A 5,073-nucleotide genomic window follows, 5' to 3' on the forward strand; every position below is an offset into this window, starting at 1 on the left:
GAGCAGGCCGGGCAGCATGTGGGGTTCCACGGGAGAGCTTTCAACTTTCCCCTTTTATTGTGTCAGTCCCTCCTTAGAACCCCCAGACCTTCCACAGCGCTCCCAGAAAAAAGAGGGGTTATGGAGAGAAAAGGGGTTTAAATTGTGGGAAAAAGCTTCCTTTTCCATTATTTCTTGTGTTCAAATCATGAGGGAATCCATTTCCCCTGCAATTTGTAATGCAGGGTGTATTCAATATATATTCAAGTACTGTTTATAGAAAGATTTTTTTTTTTGTTTTTGTTTTTATTTGGTTAGAGGCAGGGCATTAATGGAAAAAATATGAATATACATTTTATTTTGATATCGTTCTAAATATGGAAATATATATTCAATGTATACAGATATATATAAAAATATAAAATAGAAATAAAAATAGTATTAGGAAGAGATAGACTATAAATAACACCATACATCAATCTACATTTAAAATGTAAATTTGACTATAAATGCTAAAAATAGAAATAAATTTAAATGGAGTTTAAATAAAGGTTTTTTTTAAAAGATTTTTACTTGGATAGAGTCAGGTTTTTATTTTAATCAATATAAACCTTTTAGAACTCTAAATCTAACTATAGAAATATGTAAGCAATCTATTAAGATATTGTCATGGTTTGACACTGGCACAATGCCAGTGCCCCCATGAAAATGTGATCCCTACCTTGAATGCTGTGAAGTGGAATCTAGAATAGAGCAAAGCAGGCCCAAGCTTAATAACAGGAAAAAAAACTTTATTAAACTACTACTACTAAAGAAAAGAGAAAACTAAAGAAGGGGGGAAAAGAACCACACAAAGATCAAATGAAAACCTTGCAAAACATTCCTCCCCCCACCACCCAACTCCAACAAACCACAGTGAGACACAATCTGGACCCCAATCAGGTTTCCACCCTCCAAGCAATCGATACTCAGTCCATCGAGGGAACAGAGTCTCTCCTGTGCCACAGACCCCCCAAGAAACACAGCTGCCACATCCTGTGTTTCCATGTCACACATGGCACCGCCCGGAGAAAAAGTTTGCCATGGTGACCCTTCTCCTTTCAATGCACAGTGCTCTCACCACCAATGCATGGATGGTCACTGCCTTTAGGATTTTTCCTTTCAAGGATGCCCTGCCAAGAGGGGAGAAAACAACAGTTCAGTTTTTCATTGTTTGGGACCACAGTCCCCCCCCATTTTCCCCTGGGGCCGAGGGCTCAAGAACAGAGATCTTCTTCTCTTCTCTTTTCCTTTCCAGGGCAAGGGGGCGCCACCACAAACCCCCCAACCTTTTCTCTCTTCACTCCACTTTTGTCTTTTTCCCAGCTGAAGCAGGTCTCTTGACTCACTGGCATCCTCCCAAAACACAGTCCCTCTTGAAGGAGAAGATTTGGTTCAGGTTGTGGCTAACATGGAAAAGTCCAGCCAAAAGCCACTCCTTGTCCCCCTCCCATCCAGAATTCCTCCTTCCAACATCCCATCCCAGGGTCCAAGGTGTCCCTCTTCCTCTCTTTCAAACCGAGGAGGGGAAAGGAAAATTCATAAAGCTTTCATTTTCTCAAGGAAGGGTTAAAAGTCCGAACTCCCAGGATGGCTCGATGCCTGGACATCCAGCAACTCCCACACAACTGGGCACCTTGCAGCAGCTCCCCCCGCTCCTCCTTCCTTGCGGCTTTCTCTCTCCCTCTCGGGAGAGGAACTCTGGGGGGGGGAAATGGAGACATCCCAGATTTCTTCCACCCTTCCATCTGCAGGGGCCAGCCCGGTTCCAGTCCTTTCACCACCCTTGGGGCTTTCGGCCTACCTTTCTCAGGCCATGGGCTTCCCCTCCCGCACCCAGCTCGTGGCTGGGCAGGGGAGGTTTGCACTGCATGCTGACCGGAACCAAAAAGAGCGAGTTCCCCTGGGAATTCTGCTTTCAACCCCTCTGTGTTCTCAGAGGCATGTCTACTTTCAATTGGTCAATATCTAAATTGACCCCTTCCTTCCGGAAAAAATTATCTTTCCGTGTCAAACCACGACAGATATGTATAAAAATATAAAATATAATAAAATATAATAAATGGAATAAATGTAAGGAATTATGAAAATACAATTATATATCAATATACATTATAAATCCGAATGTGAATATAAATGTGAAAAATGTAAAAATAAACTCTGTTGAAATGCAGTTTAAGAGGAAAGGTTTTTTCTTTCGGTTCCTATCGGGTCAGAGGCAGGGTTTTTGTTCCGTTCTTTCCCGCGCGGATCTTTGGGGCATTCGCTGCTGACGGCACAGTGCTGCCGCCGTGTGGGCAGAGAGCGACACTGCAGCCCGCCGCCCGCGGCCGCCATCTTAGGAGTGGCGAGGACGTTGAAATTCGAGGACCCATGTCTGTTTTTTACACTGCCTGAATTGCCCGCACCGCCGGCGCCCCGCAACGGGATTTTCCGCGGCGTTTCTGGTATCGTGCACACGGGCCGTGGGGTCAGCAGCGCCGCAAGCGTGCGGGTTTTTGGCGGGAGCCGACAGGCATCGGCAAAAGACGCCTGTCACCATCAAGGTCCCCACGGGCCGCCATCTTGTCGCGGACTCACTTGACAAGTGCTGCCGCCTTGTGGACACAGGGCGGTACTGCAGCCCCGCAGCCAGCGCGACCCCAAAACCACCGAGACGGCCCCGGGACCCCCAAAATTCCTTTCGGGACCCCAAAAACACCCCTGGGACCCCCAAAATTCCCTTCGGGACCCAGAACACCCCCTGGGACCCCCAAAATTCCCTTCAGAACCCAGAAAACCCCCCTGGGACCACCAAAATTCCCTTCAGGACCCCGAAAACCCCCCTGGGACCCCCAAAATTCCCAGCAGGGTCCCCGAAATTCATCCTGGGAAGCCCCAAAACTCTTTGAGACCCCAAAATTCCCTTCAAGATGCCAAAATTCCCCATGGGACCCCCCAAAACCCCACTGAGACCCCCAAAATTCCCATCAGGGTCACCAAAATTATTTCTGGGACTCCCAAAAACTTGGTGAGACCCCAAAATTCTTTTCAGGACCCCAAAACCTCACCCAGGACCCAAAAAATTCTACTCCGGACCCCCAAAATTCCTCCCAAAAACCCCCAGAGACCCTCAAAATTCTCCCCAGGACTCCAAAAACCCCCTTGGACGCTCAAAATTCCCTTCGGGACACCAACCCCCCCCCCGGGACTCCCAAAATTCCATTCGGGCCCCCAAAAACCCCACTGGGACCCCCAAAATTCCCATCAGGGTCCCCAAAATTCCTTCTGGGACCTCCCAAAAACTTCGTGAGACCCCAAAACTTCCTTCAGGACCCCAAAAGTCCTCATGGGACCCTCCAAAAAGTCCCAGAGACCCCAAAATTCTCTTCAGTAACCAAACTCCCCCCTGGGACTCCCAAAATTCTACACGGGACCCCCAAAATTCCTCCCAAAAACCGCCTGGGACCCTCAAAATTCTCCCCAGGACTCCAAAACCCCCCCTGGGACCCAAAAAAACCTATCAGGGACCCCGAAGTTCCACCTGGGACCCCCAAAAACCCCCTGAGACCCCTAAAATTCCCTTCAGAACCCCAACCCACCCCCGTGGGATCCCCAAAATTCTACCCGGGACCCCCAAAATTCCTCCCAAAAACCCCCTGGGACGCCCAAAATTCCCTTCAGGACCACAAAACCCCCCCTGGGACTCCCAAAATTCCCATTAGGACCCCAAAATCCCCCTTGGACCCCCAAAATTCCCATTAGGACCCCAAAACCCTCCCTGGGACCCCCAAAATTCCCTTCAAAACCCCAAACCCTCCCCCAGGACCCACAAAATTCTACTCGGGACCCCCAAAATTCCTCCCAAAAAAACCCTGAGACCCTGAAAATTCTCCCCAGGACTCCAAAACTCCCCCTGGGACAGCCAAAATTCCCTTTGCGACCCCAAAACCCCCCTTGGGACTCCCAAAATTCCCTTCAGGACCCCAAAATTCCTCCTGGGACCCCACAAATACTTCCAGAGACCCCCAAAATTCCCTTCAGAACCCCAAACCCGCCCCAAGACCCACAAAATTCTACTCGGGACCCCCAAAATTCCTCCCAAAAAAACCCCTGAGACCCACAAAATTCTCCCCAGGACTCCAAAACCCCCCTTGGGACTCCCAAAATTCCCTTCAGAACCCCAAACCCACCCCCAGGACCCCCAAAATTATAATCGGGACCCCCGAAATTCCTCCCAAAAAACCCCTGAGACCATCAAAATTCTCCCCAGGACTCCAAAACCCCCCCTGGGACTCCCAAAATTCCCTTCGGGACCCCAAAACCCACCTGGGAGCCCCAAAATTCCCTTCAGGACCCCAAAATTCCTTCTGGGACCGCCCCCCACAAACTCCCAGAGACCCAAAAATTCCCTTCAGGACCCCAAACCCCCCCTGGGACGCAAAAAATTCTACCCGGGACCCCAAAAATTCCTCCCAAAAAACGCCTGACACCATCAAAACTCTCCCCAGGACTCCAAAACCCCCCGTGGGACCCCCAAAATTCCCATCACGGTCCCCAAAATTCCCTCCTGGGATGCCCCAAAAACTCCCTGAGACCCAAAAATTCCTTTCAGGACCTCAAAACCTCCCCCAGGACCCACAAAATTCTCCCCAGGACTCCAAAACTCCCCCTGGGATGGCCAAAATTCCCTTTGCGACCCCAAAACCCCCCCTGGGACACCCAAAATTCTACCCGGGACTCCCAAAATTCCTCCCAAAAACCCCCTGGGACGCCCAAAATTCCCTTTGGGACCACAAAACACACACTTGGACCCCCAAAATTCCCTTCAGGACCCCAAAATTCCTCCTGGGACCCCCCAAAAACTTGGTGAGACCCCCAAAATTCTCTTCAGAACCCCAAACCCCCCCTGGGACCCAAAAAATTCTACCCGGGACCCCCAAAATTCCTCCCAAAAAATCCCTGAGACCCTCAAAATTCTCCCCAGGACTCCAAAACCCCCCCTGGAACGCCTAAAATTCCCTTTGGGACACCAAAAACCCCCCTCGGGGAACCTAAAAATTCCCATCAGGGTCC

At 49.7% G+C, this 5,073-nt stretch overlaps 1 long non-coding RNA gene across 1 annotated transcript; it reads right to left on the minus strand.

Annotated features, from left to right (window-relative positions):
• Positions 1 to 749: 749 nt before the first annotated feature.
• On the minus strand, positions 750 to 2,530 carry LOC144247424 (uncharacterized). Its single transcript, XR_013341136.2, has 2 exons — positions 1,308 to 2,530; positions 750 to 1,151 (listed from the first exon to the last, which is right to left on the minus strand). It is a non-coding gene; the product is annotated as an uncharacterized LOC144247424 (long non-coding RNA).
• Positions 2,531 to 5,073: the final 2,543 nt, after the last annotated feature.

This window comes from Lonchura striata, chromosome 24 (assembly GCF_050655825.1).
Source record: "Lonchura striata isolate lonStrDom1 chromosome 24, ASM5065582v1, whole genome shotgun sequence".
Classification (NCBI taxonomy): domain Eukaryota; kingdom Metazoa; phylum Chordata; class Aves; order Passeriformes; family Estrildidae; genus Lonchura; species Lonchura striata.